This window comes from Amia ocellicauda, chromosome 8 (assembly GCF_036373705.1).
Source record: "Amia ocellicauda isolate fAmiCal2 chromosome 8, fAmiCal2.hap1, whole genome shotgun sequence".
Lineage (NCBI taxonomy): Eukaryota > Metazoa > Chordata > Actinopteri > Amiiformes > Amiidae > Amia > Amia ocellicauda.
The window spans coordinates 7,942,962-7,970,575 of NC_089857.1; the positions used below are offsets into that span (position 1 = coordinate 7,942,962).

General features: G+C 43.4%; 23 non-coding genes across 23 annotated transcripts; all 23 read right to left on the bottom strand.

Moving 5' to 3' along the window:
* Nucleotides 1–849: 849 nt before the first annotated feature.
* On the bottom strand, nucleotides 850–968 carry LOC136757786 (5S ribosomal RNA). Its single transcript, XR_010819609.1, has one exon. It is a non-coding gene; the product is annotated as a 5S ribosomal RNA (ribosomal RNA).
* A 1,058-nt stretch (nucleotides 969–2,026) lies between these two features.
* LOC136757797 (5S ribosomal RNA) lies at nucleotides 2,027–2,145 on the bottom strand. The gene has a single exon (XR_010819617.1). It is a non-coding gene; the product is annotated as a 5S ribosomal RNA (ribosomal RNA).
* Nucleotides 2,146–3,211: 1,066 nt separating this feature from the next.
* On the bottom strand, nucleotides 3,212–3,330 carry LOC136757808 (5S ribosomal RNA). Its single transcript, XR_010819628.1, has one exon. It is a non-coding gene; the product is annotated as a 5S ribosomal RNA (ribosomal RNA).
* A 1,058-nt stretch (nucleotides 3,331–4,388) lies between these two features.
* LOC136757818 (5S ribosomal RNA) lies at nucleotides 4,389–4,507 on the bottom strand. Its single transcript, XR_010819635.1, has one exon. It is a non-coding gene; the product is annotated as a 5S ribosomal RNA (ribosomal RNA).
* Nucleotides 4,508–5,573: 1,066 nt separating this feature from the next.
* LOC136757901 (5S ribosomal RNA) lies at nucleotides 5,574–5,692 on the bottom strand. The gene has a single exon (XR_010819716.1). It is a non-coding gene; the product is annotated as a 5S ribosomal RNA (ribosomal RNA).
* Nucleotides 5,693–6,747: 1,055 nt separating this feature from the next.
* LOC136756998 (5S ribosomal RNA) lies at nucleotides 6,748–6,866 on the bottom strand. The gene has a single exon (XR_010819047.1). It is a non-coding gene; the product is annotated as a 5S ribosomal RNA (ribosomal RNA).
* A 1,066-nt stretch (nucleotides 6,867–7,932) lies between these two features.
* On the bottom strand, nucleotides 7,933–8,051 carry LOC136757103 (5S ribosomal RNA). Its single transcript, XR_010819147.1, has one exon. It is a non-coding gene; the product is annotated as a 5S ribosomal RNA (ribosomal RNA).
* A 1,066-nt stretch (nucleotides 8,052–9,117) lies between these two features.
* LOC136756711 (5S ribosomal RNA) lies at nucleotides 9,118–9,236 on the bottom strand. The gene has a single exon (XR_010818776.1). It is a non-coding gene; the product is annotated as a 5S ribosomal RNA (ribosomal RNA).
* Nucleotides 9,237–10,302: 1,066 nt separating this feature from the next.
* On the bottom strand, nucleotides 10,303–10,421 carry LOC136757914 (5S ribosomal RNA). The gene has a single exon (XR_010819727.1). It is a non-coding gene; the product is annotated as a 5S ribosomal RNA (ribosomal RNA).
* Nucleotides 10,422–11,476: 1,055 nt separating this feature from the next.
* Nucleotides 11,477–11,595, bottom strand: LOC136756999 (5S ribosomal RNA). Its single transcript, XR_010819048.1, has one exon. It is a non-coding gene; the product is annotated as a 5S ribosomal RNA (ribosomal RNA).
* Nucleotides 11,596–12,661: 1,066 nt separating this feature from the next.
* Nucleotides 12,662–12,780, bottom strand: LOC136756556 (5S ribosomal RNA). The gene has a single exon (XR_010818632.1). It is a non-coding gene; the product is annotated as a 5S ribosomal RNA (ribosomal RNA).
* A 1,066-nt stretch (nucleotides 12,781–13,846) lies between these two features.
* On the bottom strand, nucleotides 13,847–13,965 carry LOC136756712 (5S ribosomal RNA). The gene has a single exon (XR_010818777.1). It is a non-coding gene; the product is annotated as a 5S ribosomal RNA (ribosomal RNA).
* Nucleotides 13,966–15,015: 1,050 nt separating this feature from the next.
* On the bottom strand, nucleotides 15,016–15,134 carry LOC136756144 (5S ribosomal RNA). Its single transcript, XR_010818247.1, has one exon. It is a non-coding gene; the product is annotated as a 5S ribosomal RNA (ribosomal RNA).
* A 1,069-nt stretch (nucleotides 15,135–16,203) lies between these two features.
* Nucleotides 16,204–16,322, bottom strand: LOC136757819 (5S ribosomal RNA). The gene has a single exon (XR_010819636.1). It is a non-coding gene; the product is annotated as a 5S ribosomal RNA (ribosomal RNA).
* A 1,066-nt stretch (nucleotides 16,323–17,388) lies between these two features.
* Nucleotides 17,389–17,507, bottom strand: LOC136757820 (5S ribosomal RNA). The gene has a single exon (XR_010819637.1). It is a non-coding gene; the product is annotated as a 5S ribosomal RNA (ribosomal RNA).
* A 1,055-nt stretch (nucleotides 17,508–18,562) lies between these two features.
* On the bottom strand, nucleotides 18,563–18,681 carry LOC136757000 (5S ribosomal RNA). Its single transcript, XR_010819049.1, has one exon. It is a non-coding gene; the product is annotated as a 5S ribosomal RNA (ribosomal RNA).
* Nucleotides 18,682–19,747: 1,066 nt separating this feature from the next.
* Nucleotides 19,748–19,866, bottom strand: LOC136757822 (5S ribosomal RNA). The gene has a single exon (XR_010819639.1). It is a non-coding gene; the product is annotated as a 5S ribosomal RNA (ribosomal RNA).
* A 1,066-nt stretch (nucleotides 19,867–20,932) lies between these two features.
* Nucleotides 20,933–21,051, bottom strand: LOC136756713 (5S ribosomal RNA). The gene has a single exon (XR_010818778.1). It is a non-coding gene; the product is annotated as a 5S ribosomal RNA (ribosomal RNA).
* A 1,050-nt stretch (nucleotides 21,052–22,101) lies between these two features.
* On the bottom strand, nucleotides 22,102–22,220 carry LOC136757823 (5S ribosomal RNA). Its single transcript, XR_010819640.1, has one exon. It is a non-coding gene; the product is annotated as a 5S ribosomal RNA (ribosomal RNA).
* A 1,066-nt stretch (nucleotides 22,221–23,286) lies between these two features.
* On the bottom strand, nucleotides 23,287–23,405 carry LOC136756715 (5S ribosomal RNA). Its single transcript, XR_010818779.1, has one exon. It is a non-coding gene; the product is annotated as a 5S ribosomal RNA (ribosomal RNA).
* Nucleotides 23,406–24,455: 1,050 nt separating this feature from the next.
* On the bottom strand, nucleotides 24,456–24,574 carry LOC136756068 (5S ribosomal RNA). The gene has a single exon (XR_010818171.1). It is a non-coding gene; the product is annotated as a 5S ribosomal RNA (ribosomal RNA).
* Nucleotides 24,575–25,640: 1,066 nt separating this feature from the next.
* LOC136755847 (5S ribosomal RNA) lies at nucleotides 25,641–25,759 on the bottom strand. Its single transcript, XR_010817957.1, has one exon. It is a non-coding gene; the product is annotated as a 5S ribosomal RNA (ribosomal RNA).
* A 1,055-nt stretch (nucleotides 25,760–26,814) lies between these two features.
* On the bottom strand, nucleotides 26,815–26,933 carry LOC136757824 (5S ribosomal RNA). Its single transcript, XR_010819641.1, has one exon. It is a non-coding gene; the product is annotated as a 5S ribosomal RNA (ribosomal RNA).
* Between the last annotated feature and the right edge of the window lie 681 nt (nucleotides 26,934–27,614).

Below are 27,614 nucleotides of genomic sequence, written 5' to 3' on the forward strand. Positions count from 1 at the left end.
CACATTGTCTTGATAAAACAGCTGTAATTGAGTGCCTGACACGCCAGTCAAGCGCAATCTTGAGAAGGTGTGCATTTCAGTAAGGATTTCAATTGACATGCAGTATGAAACTGAAAGGAGGTTGCATCACTATGATGCATAACATTGCATGTATTGTATTTTCAAGTGTGTGCATTCATCCTGTTGTCATTTTGTTTTGAAAGCAGAAGAATCATTCAACAGGTTGCTGAGACAAATGTAAACCAGTAAAACATATGAAGAGAAACAAACCTTGAATATAAGTTCAGTTGTTTAAACATTTGACAAACTATGGTGAGGGGGTAAGAAAACACACAAATCCAGCAGCTCCTGTATTTCAATACACCAGAACCCAATATTATTGGCGAGTCGGGTAGTCCATCATCACAGTTCGAGGGCAGGCATCATTTCAGTAATTTCATCCCGTTGCATTCACATCCGTGCCTTGAATGAGATTGAATGTGATCTTTGCTCTCAAGTATGTTCCCAAGTTTTACACTTTCGTGCTTTGCATGAATGGGAATGGAACCGTGTGTGTTGAATGAGGCTCCTTGTGAGCACTGAACTTTGTCCGGTGGAGTTCCTTTTTGTGTTGCTGTAATTGTGTAATTTCTCGATGAGAAAGATTAGGCAACATTTAGTCACTTCTAGCCATGATGCTCAATTTATTTACGAATGTACCCTAGTTACTAGGGACCGTTTACGTTGGAGAACAAGATCTATTGTATGCCTGTGTATTTGGGGAAGTCAAATCTGAAATAATGATGAAATTGCGTGTATCCAAAGTTAAAACTCGTGATTTGTCGCCCTCTGGTGTGTAAAAGATGCAAAAGCTTACAGCACCTGGTATTCCCAGGCGGTCTCCCATCCAAGTACTGACCAGGCCCGAGCCTGCTTAGCTTCCGAGATCGGACGAGATCGGGCGTATTCAGGCTAGTATGGCCGTAAGCCAGGGAGGCTGTCCCTGACGCTCTACTTAAAGGGAAGGCAATATCCGTTTCTGCCGCTCATACTTGCAGTTGAACTGTCTCTCTACTCTAAAGTCCGGGACACACCAGCGCGCCGCAGACAGTCCCTGCTAACACGAAACGTTGTGGCAACGTTGTGCGTTAGCTGGGGTGCCACACCAGACCGGAACTATATATTACAAAACGAACACATTGTCTTGATAAAACAGCTGTAATTGAGTGCCTGACACGCCAGTCAAGCGCAATCTTGAGAAGGTGTGCATTTCAGTAAGGATTTCAATTGACATGCAGTATGAAACTGAAAGGAGGTTGCATCACTATGATGCATAACATTGCATGTATTGTATTTTCAAGTGTGTGCATTCATCCTGTTGTCATTTTGTTTTGAAAGTAGAAGAATCATTTTTGCTGAGGTTGCTGAGACAAATGTAAACCAGTAAAACATATGAAGAGAAACAAACCTTGAATATAAGTTCAGTTGTTTAAACATTTGACAAACTATGGTGAGGGGGTAAGAAAACACACAAATCCAGCAGCTCCTGTATTTCAATACACCAGAACCCAATATTATTGGCGAGTCGGGTAGTCCATCATCACAGTTCGAGGGCAGGCATCATTTCAGTAATTTCATCCCGTTGCATTCACATCCGTGCCTTGAATGAGATTGAATGTGATCTTTGCTCTCAAGTATGTTCCCAAGTTTTACACTTTCGTGCTTTGCATGAATGGGAATGGAACCGTGTGTGTTGAATGAGGCTCCTTGTGAGCACTGAACTTTGTCCGGTGGAGTTCCTTTTTGTGTTGCTGTAATTGTGTCATTTCTCGATGAGAAAGATTAGGCAACATTTAGTCACTTCTAGCCATGATGCTCAATTTATTTATGAATGTACCCTAGTTACTAGGGACCGTTTACGTTGGAGAACAAGATCTATTGTATGCCTGTGTATTTGGGGAAGTCAAATCTGAAATAATGATGAAATTGCGTGTATCCAAAGTTAAAACTCGTGATTTGTCGCCCTCTGGTGTGTAAAAGATGCAAAAGCTTACAGCACCTGGTATTCCCAGGCGGTCTCCCATCCAAGTACTGACCAGGCCCGAGCCTGCTTAGCTTCCGAGATCGGACGAGATCGGGCGTATTCAGGCTAGTATGGCCGTAAGCCAGAAAGGCTGTCCCTGACGCTCTACTTAAAGGGAAGGCAATATCCGTTTCTGCCGTTCATACTTACAGTTGAACTGTCTCTCTACTCTAAAGCCCGGGACACAGCAGCGCGCCGCAGATAGTCCCTGCTAACACGCCACGTTGTGGCAACATTGTGGCAACGTTGTGCGTTAGCTGGGGTGCCACACCAGACCGGAACTATATATTACAAAACGAACACATTGTCTTGATAAAACAGCTGTAATTGAGTGCCTGACACGCCAGTCAAGCGCAATCTTGAGAAGGTGTGCATTTCAGTAAGGATTTCAATTGACATGCAGTATGAAACTGAAAGGAGGTTGCATCACTATGATGCATAACATTGCATGTATTGTATTTTCAAGTGTGTGCATTCATCCTGTTGTCATTTTGTTTTGAAAGCAGAAGAATCATTCAACAGGTTGCTGAGACAAATGTAAACCAGTAAAACATATGAAGAGAAACAAACCTTGAATATAAGTTCAGTTGTTTAAACATTTGACAAACTATGGTGAGGGGGTAAGAAAACACACAAATCCAGCAGCTCCTGTATTTCAATACACCAGAACCCAATATTATTGGCGAGTCGGGTAGTCCATCATCACAGTTCGAGGGCAGGCATCATTTCAGTAATTTCATCCCGTTGCATTCACATCCGTGCCTTGAATGAGATTGAATGTGATCTTTGCTCTCAAGTATGTTCCCAAGTTTTACACTTTCGTGCTTTGCATGAATGGGAATGGAACCGTGTGTGTTGAATGAGGCTCCTTGTGAGCACTGAACTTTGTCCGGTGGAGTTCCTTTTTGTGTTGCTGTAATTGTGTAATTTCTCGATGAGAAAGATTAGGCAACATTTAGTCACTTCTAGCCATGATGCTCAATTTATTTACGAATGTACCCTAGTTACTAGGGACCGTTTACGTTGGAGAACAAGATCTATTGTATGCCTGTGTATTTGGGGAAGTCAAATCTGAAATAATGATGAAATTGCGTGTATCCAAAGTTAAAACTCGTGATTTGTCGCCCTCTGGTGTGTAAAAGATGCAAAAGCTTACAGCACCTGGTATTCCCAGGCGGTCTCCCATCCAAGTACTGACCAGGCCCGAGCCTGCTTAGCTTCCGAGATCGGACGAGATCGGGCGTATTCAGGCTAGTATGGCCGTAAGCCAGGGAGGCTGTCCCTGACGCTCTACTTAAAGGGAAGGCAATATCCGTTTCTGCCGCTCATACTTGCAGTTGAACTGTCTCTCTACTCTAAAGTCCGGGACACACCAGCGCGCCGCAGACAGTCCCTGCTAACACGAAACGTTGTGGCAACGTTGTGCGTTAGCTGGGGTGCCACACCAGACCGGAACTATATATTACAAAACGAACACATTGTCTTGATAAAACAGCTGTAATTGAGTGCCTGACACGCCAGTCAAGCGCAATCTTGAGAAGGTGTGCATTTCAGTAAGGATTTCAATTGACATGCAGTATGAAACTGAAAGGAGGTTGCATCACTATGATGCATAACATTGCATGTATTGTATTTTCAAGTGTGTGCATTCATCCTGTTGTCATTTTGTTTTGAAAGTAGAAGAATCATTTTTGCTGAGGTTGCTGAGACAAATGTAAACCAGTAAAACATATGAAGAGAAACAAACCTTGAATATAAGTTCAGTTGTTTAAACATTTGACAAACTATGGTGAGGGGGTAAGAAAACACACAAATCCAGCAGCTCCTGTATTTCAATACACCAGAACCCAATATTATTGGCGAGTCGGGTAGTCCATCATCACAGTTCGAGGGCAGGCATCATTTCAGTAATTTCATCCCGTTGCATTCACATCCGTGCCTTGAATGAGATTGAATGTGATCTTTGCTCTCAAGTATGTTCCCAAGTTTTACACTTTCGTGCTTTGCATGAATGGGAATGGAACCGTGTGTGTTGAATGAGGCTCCTTGTGAGCACTGAACTTTGTCCGGTGGAGTTCCTTTTTGTGTTGCTGTAATTGTGTCATTTCTCGATGAGAAAGATTAGGCAACATTTAGTCACTTCTAGCCATGATGCTCAATTTATTTATGAATGTACCCTAGTTACTAGGGACCGTTTACGTTGGAGAACAAGATCTATTGTATGCCTGTGTATTTGGGGAAGTCAAATCTGAAATAATGATGAAATTGCGTGTATCCAAAGTTAAAACTCGTGATTTGTCGCCCTCTGGTGTGTAAAAGATGCAAAAGCTTACAGCACCTGGTATTCCCAGGCGGTCTCCCATCCAAGTACTGACCAGGCCCGAGCCTGCTTAGCTTCCGAGATCGGACGAGATCGGGCGTATTCAGGCTAGTATGGCCGTAAGCCAGAAAGGCTGTCCCTGACGCTCTACTTAAAGGGAAGGCAATATCCGTTTCTGCCGTTCATACTTACAGTTGAACTGTCTCTCTACTCTAAAGCCCGGGACACAGCAGCGCGCCGCAGATAGTCCCTGCTAACACGCCACGTTGTGGCAACATTGTGGCAACGTTGTGCGTTAGCTGGGGTGCCACACCAGACCGGAACTATATATTACAAAACGAACACATTGTCTTGATAAAACAGCTGTAATTGAGTGCCTGACACGCCAGTCAAGCGCAATCTTGAGAAGGTGTGCATTTCAGTAAGGATTTCAATTGACATGCAGTATGAAACTGAAAGGAGGTTGCATCACTATGATGCATAACATTGCATGTATTGTATTTTCAAGTGTGTGCATTCATCCTGTTGTCATTTTGTTTTGAAAGCAGAAGAATCATTCAACAGGTTGCTGAGACAAATGTAAACCAGTAAAACATATGAAGAGAAACAAACCTTGAATATAAGTTCAGTTGTTTAAACATTTGACAAACTATGGTGAGGGGGTAAGAAAACACACAAATCCAGCAGCTCCTGTATTTCAATACACCAGAACCCAATATTATTGGCGAGTCGGGTAGTCCATCATCACAGTTCGAGGGCAGGCATCATTTCAGTAATTTCATCCCGTTGCATTCACATCCGTGCCTTGAATGAGATTGAATGTGATCTTTGCTCTCAAGTATTGTCCCAAGTTTTACACTTTCGTGCTTTGCATGAATGGGAATGGAACCGTGTGTGTTGAATGAGGCTCCTTGTGAGCACTGAACTTTGTCCGGTGGAGTTCCTTTTTGTGTTGCTGTAATTGTGTCATTTCTCGATGAGAAAGATTAGGCAACATTTAGTCACTTCTAGCCATGATGCTCAATTTATTTACGAATGTACACTAGTTACTAGGGACCGTTTACGTTGGAGAACAAGATCTATTGTATGCCTGTGTATTTGGGGAAGTCAAATCTGAAATAATGATGAAATTGCGTGTATCCAAAGTTAAAACTCGTGATTTGTCGCCCTCTGGTGTGTAAAAGATGCAAAAGCTTACAGCACCTGGTATTCCCAGGCGGTCTCCCATCCAAGTACTGACCAGGCCCGAGCCTGCTTAGCTTCCGAGATCGGATGAGATCGGGCGTATTCAGGCTAGTATGGCCGTAAGCCAGAGAGGCTGTCCCTGACGCTCTACTTAAAGGGAAGGCAATATCCGTTTCTGCCGCTCATACTTGCAATTGAACTGTCTCTCTACTCTAAAGTCCGGGACACACCAGCGCGCCGCAGACAGTCCCTGCTAACACGAAACGTTGTGGCAACGTTGTGCGTTAGCTGGGGTGCCACACCAGACCGGAACTATATATTACAAAACGAACACATTGTCTTGATAAAACAGCTGTAATTGAGTGCCTGACACGCCAGTCAAGCGCAATCTTGAGAAGGTGTGCATTTCAGTAAGGATTTCAATTGACATGCAGTATGAAACTGAAAGGAGGTTGCATCACTATGATGCATAACATTGCATGTATTGTATTTTCAAGTGTGTGCATTCATCCTGTTGTCATTTTGTTTTGAAAGCAGAAGAATCATTCAACAGGTTGCTGAGACAAATGTAAACCAGTAAAACATATGAAGAGAAACAAACCTTGAATATAAGTTCAGTTGTTTAAACATTTGACAAACTATGGTGAGGGGGTAAGAAAACACACAAATCCAGCAGCTCCTGTACTTCAATACACCAGAACCCAATATTATTGGCGAGTCGGGTAGTCCATCATCACAGTTCGAGGGCAGGCATAATTTCAGTAATTTCATCCCGTTGCATTCACATCCGTGCCTTGAATGAGATTGAATGTGATCTTTGCTCTCAAGTATGTTCCCAAGTTTTACACTTTCGTGCTTTGCATGAATGGGAATGGAACCGTATGTGTTGAATGAAGCTCCTTGTGAGCACTGAACTTTGTCCGGTGGAGTTCCTTTTTGTGTTGCTGTAATTGTGTCATTTCTCGATGAGAAAGATTAGGCAACATTTAGTCACTTCTAGCCATGATGCTCAATTTATTTACGAATGTACCCTAGTTACTAGGGACCGTTTACGTTGGAGAACAAGATCTATTGTATGCCTGTGTATTTGGGGAAGTCAAATCTGAAATAATGATGAAATTGCGTGTATCCAAAGTTAAAACTCGTGATTTGTCGCCCTCTGGTGTGTAAAAGATGCAAAAGCTTACAGCACCTGGTATTTCCAGGCAGTCTCCCATCCAAGTACTGACCAGGCCCAAGCCTGCTTAGCTTCCGAGATCGGACGAGATCGGGCGTATTCAGGCTAGTATGGCCGTAAGCCAGGGAGGCTGTCCCTGACGCTCTACTTAAAGGGAAGGCAATATCCGTTTCTGCCGTTCATACTTACAGTTGAACTGTCTCTCTACTCTAAAGCCCGGGACACACCAGCGCGCCGCAGACAGTCCCTGCTAACACGCCACGTTGTGGCAACATTGTGGCAACGTTGTGCGTTAGCTGGGGTGCCACACCAGACCGGAACTATATATTACAAAACGAACACATTGTCTTGATAAAACAGCTGTAATTGAGTGCCTGACACGCCAGTCAAGCGCAATCTTGAGAAGGTGTGCATTTCAGTAAGGATTTAAATTGACATGCAGTATGAAACTGAAAGGAGGTTGCATCACTATGATGCATAACATTGCATGTATTGTATTTTCAAGTGTGTGCATTCATCCTGTTGTCATTTTGTTTTGAAAGCAGAAGAATCATTCAACAGGTTGCTGAGACAAATGTAAACCAGTAAAACATATGAAGAGAAACAAACCTTGAATATAAGTTCAGTTGTTTAAACATTTGACAAACTATGGTGAGGGGGTAAGAAAACACACAAATCCAGCAGCTCCTGTATTTCAATACACCAGAACCCAATATTATTGGCGAGTCGGGTAGTCCATCATCACAGTTCGAGGGCAGGCATCATTTCAGTAATTTCATCTTGTTGCATTCACATCCGTGCCTTGAATGAGATTGAATGTGATCTTTGCTCTCAAGTATGTTCCCAAGTTTTACACTTTCATGCTTTGCATGAATGGGAATGGAACCGTGTGTGTTGAATGAGGCTCCTTGTGAGCACTGAACTTTGTCCGGTGGAGTTCCTTTTTGTGTTGCTGTAATTCTGTCATTTCTCGATGAGAAAGATTAGGCAACATTTAGTCACTTCTAGCCATGATGCTCAATTTATTTATGAATGTACCCTAGTTACTAGGGACCGTTTACATTGGAGAACAAGATCTATTGTATGCCTGTGTATTTGGGGAAGTCAAATCTGAAATAATGATGAAATTGCGTGTATCCAAAGTTAAAACTCGTGATATGTCGCCCTCTGGTGTGTAAAAGATGCAAAAGCTTACAGCACCTGGTATTCCCAGGCAGTCTCCCATCCAAGTACTGACCAGGCCCGAGCCTGCTTAGCTTCCGAGATCGGACGAGATCGGGCGTATTCAGGCTAGTATGGCCGTGAGCTAGGAATGCTGTCCCTGACGCTCTACTTAAAGGGAAGGCAATATCCGTTTCTGCCGTTCATACTTACAGTTGAACTGTCTCTCTACTCTAAAGCCCGGGACACACCAGCGCGCCGCAGACAGTCCCTGCTAACACGCCACGTTGTGGCAACATTGTGGCAACGTTGTGCGTTAGCTGGGGTGCCACACCAGACCGGAACTATATATTACAAAACGAACACATTGTCTTGATAAAACAGCTGTAATTGAGTGCCTGACACGCCAGTCAAGCGCAATCTTGAGAAGGTGTGCATTTCAGTAAGGATTTCAATTGACATGCAGTATGAAACTGAAAGGAGGTTGCATCACTATGATGCATAACATTGCATGTATTGTTTTTACAAGTGTGTGCATTCATCCTGTTGTCATTTTGTTTTGAAAGCAGAAGAATCATTCAACAGGTTGCTGAGACAAATGTAAACCAGTAAAACATATGAAGAGAAACAAACCTTGAATATAAGTTCAGTTGTTTAAACATTTGACAAACTATGGTGAGGGGGTAAGAAAACACACAAATCCAGCAGCTCCTGTATTTCAATACACCAGAACCCAATATTATTGGCGAGTCGGGTAGTCCATCATCACAGTTCGAGGGCAGGCATCATTTCAGTAATTTCATCCCGTTGCATTCACATCCGTGCCTTGAATGAGATTGAATGTGATCTTTGCTCTCAAGTATGTTCCCAAGTTTTACACTTTCGTGCTTTGCATGAATGGGAATGGAACCGTGTGTGTTGAATGAGGCTCCTTGTGAGCACTGAACTTTGTCCGGTGGAGTTCCTTTTTGTGTTGCTGTAATTGTGTCATTTCTCGATGAGAAAGATTAGGCAACATTTAGTCACTTCTAGCCATGATGCTCAATTTATTTACGAATGTACCCTAGTTACTAGGGACCGTTTACATTGGAGAACAAGATCTATTGTATGCCTGTGTATTTGGGGAAGTCAAATCTGAAATAATGATGAAATTGCGTGTATCCAAAGTTAAAACTCGTGATTTGTCGCCCTCTGGTGTGTAAAAGATGCAAAAGCTTACAGCACCTGGTATTCCCAGGCGGTCTCCCATCCAAGTACTGACCAGGCCCGAGCCTGCTTAGTTTCCGAGATCGGACGAGATCGGGCGTATTCAGGCTAGTATGGCCGTAAGCCAGGGAGGCTGTCCCTGACGCTCTACTTAAAGGGAAGGCAATATCCGTTTCTGCCGTTCATACTTACAGTTGAACTGTCTCTCTACTCTAAAGCCCGGGACACAGCAGCGCGCCGCAGATAGTCCCTGCTAACACGCCACGTTGTGGCAACATTGTGGCAACGTTGTGCGTTAGCTGGGGTGCCACACCAGACCGGAACTATATATTACAAAACGAACACATTGTCTTGATAAAACAGCTGTAATTGAGTGCCTGACACGCCAGTCAAGCGCAATCTTGAGAAGGTGTGCATTTCAGTAAGGATTTCAATTGACATGCAGTATGAAACTGAAAGGAGGTTGCATCACTATGATGCATAACATTGCATGTATTGTATTTTCAAGTGTGTGCATTCATCCTGTTGTCATTTTGTTTTGAAAGCAGAAGAATCATTCAACAGGTTGCTGAGACAAATGTAAACCAGTAAAACATATGAAGAGAAACAAACCTTGAATATAAGTTCAGTTGTTTAAACATTTGACAAACTATGGTGAGGGGGTAAGAAAACACACAAATCCAGCAGCTCCTGTATTTCAATACACCAGAACCCAATATTATTGGCGAGTCGGGTAGTCCATCATCACAGTTCGAGGGCAGGCATCATTTCAGTAATTTCATCCCGTTGCATTCACATCCGTGCCTTGAATGAGATTGAATGTGATCTTTGCTCTCAAGTATTGTCCCAAGTTTTACACTTTCGTGCTTTGCATGAATGGGAATGGAACCGTGTGTGTTGAATGAGGCTCCTTGTGAGCACTGAACTTTGTCCGGTGGAGTTCCTTTTTGTGTTGCTGTAATTGTGTCATTTCTCGATGAGAAAGATTAGGCAACATTTAGTCACTTCTAGCCATGATGCTCAATTTATTTACGAATGTACACTAGTTACTAGGGACCGTTTACGTTGGAGAACAAGATCTATTGTATGCCTGTGTATTTGGGGAAGTCAAATCTGAAATAATGATGAAATTGCGTGTATCCAAAGTTAAAACTCGTGATTTGTCGCCCTCTGGTGTGTAAAAGATGCAAAAGCTTACAGCACCTGGTATTCCCAGGCGGTCTCCCATCCAAGTACTGACCAGGCCCGAGCCTGCTTAGCTTCCGAGATCGGATGAGATCGGGCGTATTCAGGCTAGTATGGCCGTAAGCCAGAGAGGCTGTCCCTGACGCTCTACTTAAAGGGAAGGCAATATCCGTTTCTGCCGCTCATACTTGCAATTGAACTGTCTCTCTACTCTAAAGTCCGGGACACACCAGCGCGCCGCAGACAGTCCCTGCTAACACGAAACGTTGTGGCAACGTTGTGCGTTAGCTGGGGTGCCACACCAGACCGGAACTATATATTACAAAACGAACACATTGTCTTGATAAAACAGCTGTAATTGAGTGCCTGACACGCCAGTCAAGCGCAATCTTGAGAAGGTGTGCATTTCAGTAAGGATTTCAATTGACATGCAGTATGAAACTGAAAGGAGGTTGCATCACTATGATGCATAACATTGCATGTATTGTATTTTCAAGTGTGTGCATTCATCCTGTTGTCATTTTGTTTTGAAAGCAGAAGAATCATTCAACAGGTTGCTGAGACAAATGTAAACCAGTAAAACATATGAAGAGAAACAAACCTTGAATATAAGTTCAGTTGTTTAAACATTTGACAAACTATGGTGAGGGGGTAAGAAAACACACAAATCCAGCAGCTCCTGTACTTCAATACACCAGAACCCAATATTATTGGCGAGTCGGGTAGTCCATCATCACAGTTCGAGGGCAGGCATAATTTCAGTAATTTCATCCCGTTGCATTCACATCCGTGCCTTGAATGAGATTGAATGTGATCTTTGCTCTCAAGTATGTTCCCAAGTTTTACACTTTCGTGCTTTGCATGAATGGGAATGGAACCGTATGTGTTGAATGAAGCTCCTTGTGAGCACTGAACTTTGTCCGGTGGAGTTCCTTTTTGTGTTGCTGTAATTGTGTCATTTCTCGATGAGAAAGATTAGGCAACATTTAGTCACTTCTAGCCATGATGCTCAATTTATTTACGAATGTACCCTAGTTACTAGGGACCGTTTACGTTGGAGAACAAGATCTATTGTATGCCTGTGTATTTGGGGAAGTCAAATCTGAAATAATGATGAAATTGCGTGTATCCAAAGTTAAAACTCGTGATTTGTCGCCCTCTGGTGTGTAAAAGATGCAAAAGCTTACAGCACCTGGTATTTCCAGGCAGTCTCCCATCCAAGTACTGACCAGGCCCAAGCCTGCTTAGCTTCCGAGATCGGACGAGATCGGGCGTATTCAGGCTAGTATGGCCGTAAGCCAGGGAGGCTGTCCCTGACGCTCTACTTAAAGGGAAGGCAATATCCGTTTCTGCCGTTCATACTTACAGTTGAACTGTCTCTCTACTCTAAAGCCCGGGACACACCAGCGCGCCGCAGACAGTCCCTGCTAACACGCCACGTTGTGGCAACATTGTGGCAACGTTGTGCGTTAGCTGGGGTGCCACACCAGACCGGAACTATATATTACAAAACGAACACATTGTCTTGATAAAACAGCTGTAATTGAGTGCCTGACACGCCAGTCAAGCGCAATCTTGAGAAGGTGTGCATTTCAGTAAGGATTTAAATTGACATGCAGTATGAAACTGAAAGGAGGTTGCATCACTATGATGCATAACATTGCATGTATTGTATTTTCAAGTGTGTGCATTCATCCTGTTGTCATTTTGTTTTGAAAGCAGAAGAATCATTCAACAGGTTGCTGAGACAAATGTAAACCAGTAAAACATATGAAGAGAAACAAACCTTGAATATAAGTTCAGTTGTTTAAACATTTGACAAACTATGGTGAGGGGGTAAGAAAACACACAAATCCAGCAGCTCCTGTATTTCAATACACCAGAACCCAATATTATTGGCGAGTCGGGTAGTCCATCATCACAGTTCGAGGGCAGGCATCATTTCAGTAATTTCATCTTGTTGCATTCACATCCGTGCCTTGAATGAGATTGAATGTGATCTTTGCTCTCAAGTATGTTCCCAAGTTTTACACTTTCATGCTTTGCATGAATGGGAATGGAACCGTGTGTGTTGAATGAGGCTCCTTGTGAGCACTGAACTTTGTCCGGTGGAGTTCCTTTTTGTGTTGCTGTAATTCTGTCATTTCTCGATGAGAAAGATTAGGCAACATTTAGTCACTTCTAGCCATGATGCTCAATTTATTTATGAATGTACCCTAGTTACTAGGGACCGTTTACATTGGAGAACAAGATCTATTGTATGCCTGTGTATTTGGGGAAGTCAAATCTGAAATAATGATGAAATTGCGTGTATCCAAAGTTAAAACTCGTGATATGTCGCCCTCTGGTGTGTAAAAGATGCAAAAGCTTACAGCACCTGGTATTCCCAGGCGGTCTCCCATCCAAGTACTGACCAGGCCCGAGCCTGCTTAGCTTCCGAGATCGGACGAGATCGGGCGTATTCAGGCTAGTATGGCCGTGAGCTAGGAATGCTGTCCCTGACGCTCTACTTAAAGGGAAGGCAATATCCGTTTCTGCCGTTCATACTTACAGTTGAACTGTCTCTCTACTCTAAAGCCCGGGACACACCAGCGCGCCGCAGACAGTCCCTGCTAACACGCCACGTTGTGGCAACATTGTGGCAACGTTGTGCGTTAGCTGGGGTGCCACACCAGACCGGAACTATATATTACAAAACGAACACATTGTCTTGATAAAACAGCTGTAATTGAGTGCCTGACACGCCAGTCAAGCGCAATCTTGAGAAGGTGTGCATTTCAGTAAGGATTTCAATTGACATGCAGTATGAAACTGAAAGGAGGTTGCATCACTATGATGCATAACATTGCATGTATTGTTTTTACAAGTGTGTGCATTCATCCTGTTGTCATTTTGTTTTGAAAGCAGAAGAATCATTCAACAGGTTGCTGAGACAAATGTAAACCAGTAAAACATATGAAGAGAAACAAACCTTGAATATAAGTTCAGTTGTTTAAACATTTGACAAACTATGGTGAGGGGGTAAGAAAACACACAAATCCAGCAGCTCCTGTATTTCAATACACCAGAACCCAATATTATTGGCGAGTCGGGTAGTCCATCATCACAGTTCGAGGGCAGGCATCATTTCAGTAATTTCATCCCGTTGCATTCACATCCGTGCCTTGAATGAGATTGAATGTGATCTTTGCTCTCAAGTATGTTCCCAAGTTTTACACTTTCGTGCTTTGCATGAATGGGAATGGAACCGTGTGTGTTGAATGAGGCTCCTTGTGAGCACTGAACTTTGTCCGGTGGAGTTCCTTTTTGTGTTGCTGTAATTGTGTCATTTCTCGATGAGAAAGATTAGGCAACATTTAGTCACTTCTAGCCATGATGCTCAATTTATTTACGAATGTACCCTAGTTACTAGGGACCGTTTACATTGGAGAACAAGATCTATTGTATGCCTGTGTATTTGGGGAAGTCAAATCTGAAATAATGATGAAATTGCGTGTATCCAAAGTTAAAACTCGTGATTTGTCGCCCTCTGGTGTGTAAAAGATGCAAAAGCTTACAGCACCTGGTATTCCCAGGCGGTCTCCCATCCAAGTACTGACCAGGCCCGAGCCTGCTTAGTTTCCGAGATCGGACGAGATCGGGCGTATTCAGGCTAGTATGGCCGTAAGCCAGGGAGGCTGTCCCTGACGCTCTACTTAAAGGGAAGGCAATATCCGTTTCTGCCGCTCATACTTACAGTTGAACTGTCTCTCTACTCTAAAGTCCGGGACACACCAGCACGCCGCAGACAGTCCCTGCTAACACGAAACGTTGTGGCAACGTTGTGCGTTAGCTGGGGTGCCACACCAGACCTATGTATTACAAAACGAACACATTGTCTTGATAAAACAGCTGTAATTGAGTGCCTGACACGCCATTCAAGCGCAATCTTGAGAAGGTGTGCATTTCAGTAAGGATTTCAATTGACATGCAGTATGAAACTGAAAGGAGGTTGCATCACTATGATGCATAACATTGCATGTATTGTATTTTCAAGTGTGTGCATTCATCCTGTTGTCATTTTGTTTTGAAAGCAGAAGAATCATTCAACAGGTTGCTGAGACAAATGTAAACCAGTAAAACATATGAAGAGAAACAAACCTTGAATATAAGTTCAGTTGTTTAAACATTTGACAAACTATGGTGAGGGGGTAAGAAAACAGACAAATCCAGCAGCTCCTGTATTTCAATACACCAGAACCCAATATTATTGGCGAGTCGGGTAGTCCATCATCACAGTTCGAGGGCAGGCATCATTTCAGTAATTTCATCCCGTTGCATTCACATCCGTGCCTTGAATGAGATTGAATGTGATCTTTGCTCTCAAGTATGTTCCCAAGTTTTACACTTTCGTGCTTTGCATGAATGGGAATGGAACCGTGTGTGTTGAATGAGGCTCCTTGTGAGCACTGAACTTTGTCCGGTGGAGTTCCTTTTTGTGTTGCTGTAATTGTGTCATTTCTCGATGAGAAAGATTAGGCAACATTTAGTCACTTCTAGCCATGATGCTCAATTTATTTACGAATGTACCCTAGTTACTAGGGACCGTTTACGTTGGAGAACAAGATCTATTGTATGCCTGTGTATTTGGGGAAGTCAAATCTGAAATAATGATGAAATTGCGTGTATCCAAAGTTAAAACTCGTGATTTGTCGCCCTCTGGTGTGTAAAAGATGCAAAAGCTTACAGCACCTGGTATTCCCAGGCGGTCTCCCATCCAAGTACTGACCAGGCCCGAGCCTGCTTGGCTTCCGAGATCGGACGAGATCGGGCGTATTCAGGCTAGTATGGCCGTAAGCCAGGGAGGCTGTCCCTGACGCTCTACTTAAAGGGAAGGCAATATCCGTTTCTGCCGTTCATACTTACAGTTGAACTGTCTCTCTACTCTAAAGCCCGGGACACACCAGCGCGCCGCAGACAGTCCCTGCTAACACGCCACGTTGTGGCAACATTGTGGCAACGTTGTGCGTTAGCTGGGGTGCCACACCAGACCGGAACTATATTTTACAAAACGAACACATTGTCTTGATAAAACAGCTGTAATTGAGTGCCTGACACGCCAGTCAAGCGCAATCTTGAGAAGGTGTGCATTTCAGTAAGGATTTCAATTGACATGCAGTATGAAACTGAAAGGAGGTTGCATCACTATGATGCATAACATTGCATGTATTGTATTTTCAAGTGTGTGCATTCATCCTGTTGTCATTTTGTTTTGAAAGTAGAAGAATCATTTTTGCTGAGGTTGCTGAGACAAATGTAAACCAGTAAAACATATGAAGAGAAACAAACCTTGAATATAAGTTCAGTTGTTTAAACATTTGACAAACTATGGTGAGGGGGTAAGAAAACACACAAATCCAGCAGCTCCTGTATTTCAATACACCAGAACCCAATATTATTGGCGAGTCGGGTAGTCCATCATCACAGTTCGAGGGCAGGCATCATTTCAGTAATTTCATCCCGTTGCATTCACATCCGTGCCTTGAATGAGATTGAATGTGATCTTTGCTCTCAAGTATGTTCCCAAGTTTTACACTTTCGTGCTTTGCATGAATGGGAATGGAACCGTGTGTGTTGAATGAGGCTCCTTGTGAGCACTGAACTTTGTCCGGTGGAGTTCCTTTTTGTGTTGCTGTAATTGTGTCATTTCTCGATGAGAAAGATTAGGCAACATTTAGTCACTTCTAGCCATGATGCTCAATTTATTTATGAATGTACCCTAGTTACTAGGGACCGTTTACGTTGGAGAACAAGATCTATTGTATGCCTGTGTATTTGGGGAAGTCAAATCTGAAATAATGATGAAATTGCGTGTATCCAAAGTTAAAACTCGTGATTTGTCGCCCTCTGGTGTGTAAAAGATGCAAAAGCTTACAGCACCTGGTATTCCCAGGCGGTCTCCCATCCAAGTACTGACCAGGCCCGAGCCTGCTTAGCTTCCGAGATCGGACGAGATCGGGCGTATTCAGGCTAGTATGGCCGTAAGCCAGAAAGGCTGTCCCTGACGCTCTACTTAAAGGGAAGGCAATATCCGTTTCTGCCGTTCATACTTACAGTTGAACTGTCTCTCTACTCTAAAGCCCGGGACACAGCAGCGCGCCGCAGATAGTCCCTGCTAACACGCCACGTTGTGGCAACATTGTGGCAACGTTGTGCGTTAGCTGGGGTGCCACACCAGACCGGAACTATATATTACAAAACGAACACATTGTCTTGATAAAACAGCTGTAATTGAGTGCCTGACACGCCAGTCAAGCGCAATCTTGAGAAGGTGTGCATTTCAGTAAGGATTTCAATTGACATGCAGTATGAAACTGAAAGGAGGTTGCATCACTATGATGCATAACATTGCATGTATTGTATTTTCAAGTGTGTGCATTCATCCTGTTGTCATTTTGTTTTGAAAGCAGAAGAATCATTCAACAGGTTGCTGAGACAAATGTAAACCAGTAAAACATATGAAGAGAAACAAACCTTGAATATAAGTTCAGTTGTTTAAACATTTGACAAACTATGGTGAGGGGGTAAGAAAACACACAAATCCAGCAGCTCCTGTATTTCAATACACCAGAACCCAATATTATTGGCGAGTCGGGTAGTCCATCATCACAGTTCGAGGGCAGGCATCATTTCAGTAATTTCATCCCGTTGCATTCACATCCGTGCCTTGAATGAGATTGAATGTGATCTTTGCTCTCAAGTATTGTCCCAAGTTTTACACTTTCGTGCTTTGCATGAATGGGAATGGAACCGTGTGTGTTGAATGAGGCTCCTTGTGAGCACTGAACTTTGTCCGGTGGAGTTCCTTTTTGTGTTGCTGTAATTGTGTCATTTCTCGATGAGAAAGATTAGGCAACATTTAGTCACTTCTAGCCATGATGCTCAATTTATTTACGAATGTACACTAGTTACTAGGGACCGTTTACGTTGGAGAACAAGATCTATTGTATGCCTGTGTATTTGGGGAAGTCAAATCTGAAATAATGATGAAATTGCGTGTATCCAAAGTTAAAACTCGTGATTTGTCGCCCTCTGGTGTGTAAAAGATGCAAAAGCTTACAGCACCTGGTATTCCCAGGCGGTCTCCCATCCAAGTACTGACCAGGCCCGAGCCTGCTTAGCTTCCGAGATCGGACGAGATCGGGCGTATTCAGGCTAGTATGGCCGTAAGCCAGGGAGGCTGTCCCTGACGCTCTACTTAAAGGGAAGGCAATATCCGTTTCTGCCGCTCATACTTGCAATTGAACTGTCTCTCTACTCTAAAGTCCGGGACACACCAGCGCGCCGCAGACAGTCCCTGCTAACACGAAACGTTGTGGCAACGTTGTGCGTTAGCTGGGGTGCCACACCAGACCGGAACTATATATTACAAAACGAACACATTGTCTTGATAAAACAGCTGTAATTGAGTGCCTGACACGCCAGTCAAGCGCAATCTTGAGAAGGTGTGCATTTCAGTAAGGATTTCAATTGACATGCAGTATGAAACTGAAAGGAGGTTGCATCACTATGATGCATAACATTGCATGTATTGTATTTTCAAGTGTGTGCATTCATCCTGTTGTCATTTTGTTTTGAAAGCAGAAGAATCATTCAACAGGTTGCTGAGACAAATGTAAACCAGTAAAACATATGAAGAGAAACAAACCTTGAATATAAGTTCAGTTGTTTAAACATTTGACAAACTATGGTGAGGGGGTAAGAAAACACACAAATCCAGCAGCTCCTGTACTTCAATACACCAGAACCCAATATTATTGGCGAGTCGGGTAGTCCATCATCACAGTTCGAGGGCAGGCATAATTTCAGTAATTTCATCCCGTTGCATTCACATCCGTGCCTTGAATGAGATTGAATGTGATCTTTGCTCTCAAGTATGTTCCCAAGTTTTACACTTTCGTGCATTGCATGAATGGGAATGGAACCGTATGTGTTGAATGAAGCTCCTTGTGAGCACTGAACTTTGTCCGGTGGAGTTCCTTTTTGTGTTGCTGTAATTGTGTCATTTCTCGATGAGAAAGATTAGGCAACATTTAGTCACTTCTAGCCATGATGCTCAATTTATTTACGAATGTACCCTAGTTACTAGGGACCGTTTACGTTGGAGAACAAGATCTATTGTATGCCTGTGTATTTGGGGAAGTCAAATCTGAAATAATGATGAAATTGCGTGTATCCAAAGTTAAAACTCGTGATTTGTCGCCCTCTGGTGTGTAAAAGATGCAAAAGCTTACAGCACCTGGTATTTCCAGGCAGTCTCCCATCCAAGTACTGACCAGGCCCAAGCCTGCTTAGCTTCCGAGATCGGACGAGATCGGGCGTATTCAGGCTAGTATGGCCGTAAGCCAGGGAGGCTGTCCCTGACGCTCTACTTAAAGGGAAGGCAATATCCGTTTCTGCCGTTCATACTTACAGTTGAACTGTCTCTCTACTCTAAAGCCCGGGACACACCAGCGCGCCGCAGACAGTCCCTGCTAACACGCCACGTTGTGGCAACATTGTGGCAACGTTGTGCGTTAGCTGGGGTGCCACACCAGACCGGAACTATATATTACAAAACGAACACATTGTCTTGATAAAACAGCTGTAATTGAGTGCCTGACACGCCAGTCAAGCGCAATCTTGAGAAGGTGTGCATTTCAGTAAGGATTTAAATTGACATGCAGTATGAAACTGAAAGGAGGTTGCATCACTATGATGCATAACATTGCATGTATTGTATTTTCAAGTGTGTGCATTCATCCTGTTGTCATTTTGTTTTGAAAGCAGAAGAATCATTCAACAGGTTGCTGAGACAAATGTAAACCAGTAAAACATATGAAGAGAAACAAACCTTGAATATAAGTTCAGTTGTTTAAACATTTGACAAACTATGGTGAGGGGGTAAGAAAACACACAAATCCAGCAGCTCCTGTATTTCAATACACCAGAACCCAATATTATTGGCGAGTCGGGTAGTCCATCATCACAGTTCGAGGGCAGGCATCATTTCAGTAATTTCATCTTGTTGCATTCACATCCGTGCCTTGAATGAGATTGAATGTGATCCTTGCTCTCAAGTATGTTCCCAAGTTTTACACTTTCGTGCTTTGCATGAATGGGAATGGAACCGTGTGTGTTGAATGAGGCTCCTTGTGAGCACTGAACTTTGTCCGGTGGAGTTCCTTTTTGTGTTGCTGTAATTCTGTCATTTCTCGATGAGAAAGATTAGGCAACATTTAGTCACTTCTAGCCATGATGCTCAATTTATTTATGAATGTACCCTAGTTACTAGGGACCGTTTACATTGGAGAACAAGATCTATTGTATGCCTGTGTATTTGGGGAAGTCAAATCTGAAATAATGATGAAATTGCGTGTATCCAAAGTTAAAACTCGTGATATGTCGCCCTCTGGTGTGTAAAAGATGCAAAAGCTTACAGCACCTGGTATTCCCAGGCGGTCTCCCATCCAAGTACTGACCAGGCCCGAGCCTGCTTAGCTTCCGAGATCGGACGAGATCGGGCGTATTCAGGCTAGTATGGCCGTAAGCTAGGAATGCTGTCCCTGACGCTCTACTTAAAGGGAAGGCAATATCCGTTTCTGCCGTTCATACTTACAGTTGAACTGTCTCTCTACTCTAAAGCCCGGGACACACCAGCGCGCCGCAGACAGTCCCTGCTAACACGCCACGTTGTGGCAACATTGTGGCAACGTTGTGCGTTAGCTGGGGTGCCACACCAGACCGGAACTATATATTACAAAACGAACACATTGTCTTGATAAAACAGCTGTAATTGAGTGCCTGACACGCCAGTCAAGCGCAATCTTGAGAAGGTGTGCATTTCAGTAAGGATTTCAATTGACATGCAGTATGAAACTGAAAGGAGGTTGCATCACTATGATGCATAACATTGCATGTATTGTTTTTACAAGTGTGTGCATTCATCCTGTTGTCATTTTGTTTTGAAAGCAGAAGAATCATTCAACAGGTTGCTGAGACAAATGTAAACCAGTAAAACATATGAAGAGAAACAAACCTTGAATATAAGTTCAGTTGTTTAAACATTTGACAAACTATGGTGAGGGGGTAAGAAAACACACAAATCCAGCAGCTCCTGTATTTCAATACACCAGAACCCAATATTATTGGCGAGTCGGGTAGTCCATCATCACAGTTCGAGGGCAGGCATCATTTCAGTAATTTCATCCCGTTGCATTCACATCCGTGCCTTGAATGAGATTGAATGTGATCTTTGCTCTCAAGTATGTTCCCAAGTTTTACACTTTCGTGCTTTGCATGAATGGGAATGGAACCGTGTGTGTTGAATGAGGCTCCTTGTGAGCACTGAACTTTGTCCGGTGGAGTTCCTTTTTGTGTTGCTGTAATTGTGTCATTTCTCGATGAGAAAGATTAGGCAACATTTAGTCACTTCTAGCCATGATGCTCAATTTATTTACGAATGTACCCTAGTTACTAGGGACCGTTTACATTGGAGAACAAGATCTATTGTATGCCTGTGTATTTGGGGAAGTCAAATCTGAAATAATGATGAAATTGCGTGTATCCAAAGTTAAAACTCGTGATTTGTCGCCCTCTGGTGTGTAAAAGATGCAAAAGCTTACAGCACCTGGTATTCCCAGGCGGTCTCCCATCCAAGTACTGACCAGGCCCGAGCCTGCTTAGTTTCCGAGATCGGACGAGATCGGGCGTATTCAGGCTAGTATGGCCGTAAGCCAGGGAGGCTGTCCCTGACGCTCTACTTAAAGGGAAGGCAATATCCGTTTCTGCCGCTCATACTTACAGTTGAACTGTCTCTCTACTCTAAAGTCCGGGACACACCAGCACGCCGCAGACAGTCCCTGCTAACACGAAACGTTGTGGCAACGTTGTGCGTTAGCTGGGGTGCCACACCAGACCTATGTATTACAAAACGAACACATTGTCTTGATAAAACAGCTGTAATTGAGTGCCTGACACGCCATTCAAGCGCAATCTTGAGAAGGTGTGCATTTCAGTAAGGATTTCAATTGACATGCAGTATGAAACTGAAAGGAGGTTGCATCACTATGATGCATAACATTGCATGTATTGTATTTTCAAGTGTGTGCATTCATCCTGTTGTCATTTTGTTTTGAAAGCAGAAGAATCATTCAACAGGTTGCTGAGACAAATGTAAACCAGTAAAACATATGAAGAGAAACAAACCTTGAATATAAGTTCAGTTGTTTAAACATTTGACAAACTATGGTGAGGGGGTAAGAAAACACACAAATCCAGCAGCTCCTGTATTTCAATACACCAGAACCCAATATTATTGGCGAGTCGGGTAGTCCATCATCACAGTTCGAGGGCAGGCATCATTTCAGTAATTTCATCCCGTTGCATTCACATCCGTGCCTTGAATGAGATTGAATGTGATCTTTGCTCTCAAGTATGTTCCCAAGTTTTACACTTTCGTGCTTTGCATGAATGGGAATGGAACCGTGTGTGTTGAATGAGGCTCCTTGTGAGCACTGAACTTTGTCCGGTGGAGTTCCTTTTTGTGTTGCTGTAATTGTGTCATTTCTCGATGAGAAAGATTAGGCAACATTTAGTCACTTCGAGCCATGATGCTCAATTTATTTACGAATGTACCCTAGTTACTAGGGACCGTTTACGTTGGAGAACAAGATCTATTGTATGCCTGTGTATTTGGGGAAGTCAAATCTGAAATAATGATGAAATTGCGTGTATCCAAAGTTAAAACTCGTGATTTGTCGCCCTCTGGTGTGTAAAAGATGCAAAAGCTTACAGCACCTGGTATTCCCAGGCGGTCTCCCATCCAAGTACTGACCAGGCCCGAGCCTGCTTAGCTTCCGAGATCGGACGAGATCGGGCGTATTCAGGCTAGTATGGCCGTAAGCTAGGAATGCTGTCCCTGACGCTCTACTTAAAGGGAAGGCAATATCCGTTTCTGCCGTTCATACTTACAGTTGAACTGTCTCTCTACTCTAAAGCCCGGGACACACCAGCGCGCCGCAGACAGTCCCTGCTAACACGCCACGTTGTGGCAACATTGTGGCAACGTTGTGCGTTAGCTGGGGTGCCACACCAGACCGGAACTATATATTACAAAACGAACACATTGTCTTGATAAAACAGCTGTAATTGAGTGCCTGACACGCCAGTCAAGCGCAATCTTGAGAAGGTGTGCATTTCAGTAAGGATTTCAATTGACATGCAGTATGAAACTGAAAGGAGGTTGCATCACTATGATGCATAACATTGCATGTATTGTTTTTACAAGTGTGTGCATTCATCCTGTTGTCATTTTGTTTTGAAAGCAGAAGAATCATTCAACAGGTTGCTGAGACAAATGTAAACCAGTAAAACATATGAAGAGAAACAAACCTTGAATATAAGTTCAGTTGTTTAAACATTTGACAAACTATGGTGAGGGGGTAAGAAAACACACAAATCCAGCAGCTCCTGTATTTCAATACACCAGAACCCAATATTATTGGCGAGTCGGGTAGTCCATCATCACAGTTCGAGGGCAGGCATCATTTCAGTAATTTCATCCCGTTGCATTCACATCCGTGCCTTGAATGAGATTGAATGTGATCTTTGCTCTCAAGTATGTTCCCAAGTTTTACACTTTCGTGCTTTGCATGAATGGGAATGGAACCGTGTGTGTTGAATGAGGCTCCTTGTGAGCACTGAACTTTGTCCGGTGGAGTTCCTTTTTGTGTTGCTGTAATTGTGTCATTTCTCGATGAGAAAGATTAGGCAACATTTAGTCACTTCTAGCCATGATGCTCAATTTATTTACGAATGTACCCTAGTTACTAGGGACCGTTTACATTGGAGAACAAGATCTATTGTATGCCTGTGTATTTGGGGAAGTCAAATCTGAAATAATGATGAAATTGCGTGTATCCAAAGTTAAAACTCGTGATTTGTCGCCCTCTGGTGTGTAAAAGATGCAAAAGCTTACAGCACCTGGTATTCCCAGGCGGTCTCCCATCCAAGTACTGACCAGGCCCGAGCCTGCTTAGTTTCCGAGATCGGACGAGATCGGGCGTATTCAGGCTAGTATGGCCGTAAGCCAGGGAGGCTGTCCCTGACGCTCTACTTAAAGGGAAGGCAATATCCGTTTCTGCCGCTCATACTTACAGTTGAACTGTCTCTCTACTCTAAAGTCCGGGACACACCAGCACGCCGCAGACAGTCCCTGCTAACACGAAACGTTGTGGCAACGTTGTGCGTTAGCTGGGGTGCCACACCAGACCTATGTATTACAAAACGAACACATTGTCTTGATAAAACAGCTGTAATTGAGTGCCTGACACGCCATTCAAGCGCAATCTTGAGAAGGTGTGCATTTCAGTAAGGATTTCAATTGACATGCAGTATGAAACTGAAAGGAGGTTGCATCACTATGATGCATAACATTGCATGTATTGTATTTTCAAGTGTGTGCATTCATCCTGTTGTCATTTTGTTTTGAAAGCAGAAGAATCATTCAACAGGTTGCTGAGACAAATGTAAACCAGTAAAACATATGAAGAGAAACAAACCTTGAATATAAGTTCAGTTGTTTAAACATTTGACAAACTATGGTGAGGGGGTAAGAAAACACACAAATCCAGCAGCTCCTGTATTTCAATACACCAGAACCCAATATTATTGGCGAGTCGGGTAGTCCATCATCACAGTTCGAGGGCAGGCATCATTTCAGTAATTTCATCCCGTTGCATTCACATCCGTGCCTTGAATGAGATTGAATGTGATCTTTGCTCTCAAGTATGTTCCCAAGTTTTACACTTTCGTGCTTTGCATGAATGGGAATGGAACCGTGTGTGTTGAATGAGGCTCCTTGTGAGCACTGAACTTTGTCCGGTGGAGTTCCTTTTTGTGTTGCTGTAATTGTGTCATTTCTCGATGAGAAAGATTAGGCAACATTTAGTCACTTCGAGCCATGATGCTCAATTTATTTACGAATGTACCCTAGTTACTAGGGACCGTTTACGTTGGAGAACAAGATCTATTGTATGCCTGTGTATTTGGGGAAGTCAAATCTGAAATAATGATGAAATTGCGTGTATCCAAAGTTAAAACTCGTGATTTGTCGCCCTCTGGTGTGTAAAAGATGCAAAAGCTTACAGCACCTGGTATTCCCAGGCGGTCTCCCATCCAAGTACTGACCAGGCCCGAGCCTGCTTAGCTTCCGAGATCGTACGAGATCGGGCGTATTCAGGCTAGTATGGCCGTAAGCCAGGGAGGCTGTCCCTGACGCTCTACTTAAAGGGAAGGCAATATCCGTTTCTGCCGTTCATACTTACAGTTGAACTGTCTCTCTACTCTAAAGCCCGGGACACACCAGCGCGCCGCAGACAGTCCCTGATAACACGCCACGTTGTGGCAACATTGTGGCAACGTTGTGCGTTAGCTGGGGTGCCACACCAGACCGGAACTATATATTACAAAACGAACACATTCTCTTGATAAAACAGCTGTAATTGAGTGCCTGACACGCCAGTCAAGCGCAATCTTGAGAAGGTGTGCATTTCAGTAAGGATTTCAATTGACATGCAGTATGAAACTGAAAGGAGGTTGCATCACTATGATGCATTACATTGCATGTATTGTATTTTCAAGTGTGTGCATTCATCCTGTTGTCATTTTGTTTTGAAAGCAGAAGAATCATTCAACAGGTTGCTGAGACAAATGTAAACCAGTAAAACATATGAAGAGAAACAAACCTTGAATATAAGTTCAGTTGTTTAAACATTTGACAAACTATGGTGAGGGGGTAAGAAAACACACAAATCCAGCAGCTCCTGTATTTCAATACACCAGAACCCAATATTATTGGCGAGTCGGGTAGTCCATCATCACAGTTCGAGGGCAGGCATCATTTCAGTAATTTCATCCCGTTGCATTCACATCCGTGCCTTGAATGAGATTGAATGTGATCTTTGCTCTCAAGTATGTTCCCAAGTTTTACACTTTCGTGCTTTGCATGAATGGGAATGGAACCGTGTGTGTTGAATGAGGCTCCTTGTGAGCACTGAACTCTGTCCGGTGGAGTTCCTTTTTGTGTTGCTGTAATTGTGTCATTTCTCGATGAGAAAGATTAGGCAACATTTAGTCACTTCTAGCCATGATGCTCAATTTATTTACGAATGTACCCTAGTTACTAGGGACCGTTTACGTTGGAGAACAAGATCTATTGTATGCCTGTGTATTTGGGGAAGTCAAATCTGAAATAATGATGAAATTGCGTGTATCCAAAGTTAAAACTCGTGATTTGTCGCCCTCTGGTGTGTAAAAGATGCAAAAGCTTACAGCACCTGGTTTTCCCAGGTGGTCTCCCATCCAAGTACTGACCAGGCCCGAGCCTGCTTAGCTTCCGAGATCGGACGAGATCGGGCGTATTCAGGCTAGTATGGCCGTAAGCCAGGGAGGCTGTCCCTGACGCTCTACTTAAAGGGAAGGCAATATCCGTTTCTGCCGCTCATACTTGCAGTTGAACTGTCTCTCTACTCTAAAGTCCGGGACACACCAGCGCGCCGCAGACAGTCCCTGCTAACACGAAACGTTGTGGCAACGTTGTACGTTAGCTGGGGTGCCACACCAGACCGGAACTATATATTACAAAACGAACACATTGTCTTGATAAAACAGCTGTAATTGAGTGCCTGACACGCCAGTCAAGCGCAATCTTGAGAAGGTGTGCATTTCAGTAAGGATTTCAATTGACATGCAGTATGAAACTGAAAGGAGGTTGCATCACTATGATGCATAACATTGCATGTATTGTATTTTCAAGTGTGTGCATTCATCCTGTTGTCATTTTGTTTTGAAAGCAGAAGAATCATTCAACAGGTTGCTGAGACAAATGTAAACCAGTAAAACATATGAAGAGAAACAAACCTTGAATATAAGTTCAGTTGTTTAAACATTTGACAAACTATGGTGAGGGGGTAAGAAAACACACAAATCCAGCAGCTCCTGTATTTCAATACACCAGAACCCAATATTATTGGCGAGTCGGGTAGTCCATCATCACAGTTCGAGGGCAGGCATCATTTCAGTAATTTCATCCCGTTGCATTCACATCCGTGCCTTGAATGAGATTGAATGTGATCTTTGCTCTCAAGTATGTTCCCAAGTTTTACACTTTCGTGCTTTGCATGAATGGGAATGGAACCGTGTGTGTTGAATGAGGCTCCTTGTGAGCACTGAACTTTGTCCGGTGGAGTTCCTTTTTGTGTTGCTGTAATTGTGTAATTTCTCGATGAGAAAGATTAGGCAACATTTAGTCACTTCTAGCCATGATGCTCAATTTATTTACGAATGTACCCTAGTTACTAGGGACCGTTTACGTTGGAGAACAAGATCTATTGTATGCCTGTGTATTTGGGGAAGTCAAATCTGAAATAATGATGAAATTGCGTGTATCCAAAGTTAAAACTCGTGATTTGTCGCCCTCTGGTGTGTAAAAGATGCAAAAGCTTACAGCACCTGGTATTCCCAGGCGGTCTCCCATCCAAGTACTGACCAGGCCCGAGCCTGCTTAGCTTCCGAGATCGGACGAGATCGGGCGTATTCAGGCTAGTATGGCCGTAAGCCAGGGAGGCTGTCCCTGACGCTCTACTTAAAGGGAAGGCAATATCCGTTTCTGCCGCTCATACTTGCAGTTGAACTGTCTCTCTACTCTAAAGTCCGGGACACACCAGCGCGCCGCAGACAGTCCCTGCTAACACGAAACGTTGTGGCAACGTTGTGCGTTAGCTGGGGTGCCACACCAGACCGGAACTATATATTACAAAACGAACACATTGTCTTGATAAAACAGCTGTAATTGAGTGCCTGACACGCCAGTCAAGCGCAATCTTGAGAAGGTGTGCATTTCAGTAAGGATTTCAATTGACATGCAGTATGAAACTGAAAGGAGGTTGCATCACTATGATGCATAACATTGCATGTATTGTATTTTCAAGTGTGTGCATTCATCCTGTTGTCATTTTGTTTTGAAAGTAGAAGAATCATTTTTGCTGAGGTTGCTGAGACAAATGTAAACCAGTAAAACATATGAAGAGAAACAAACCTTGAATATAAGTTCAGTTGTTTAAACATTTGACAAACTATGGTGAGGGGGTAAGAAAACACACAAATCCAGCAGCTCCTGTATTTCAATACACCAGAACCCAATATTATTGGCGAGTCGGGTAGTCCATCATCACAGTTCGAGGGCAGGCATCATTTCAGTAATTTCATCCCGTTGCATTCACATCCGTGCCTTGAATGAG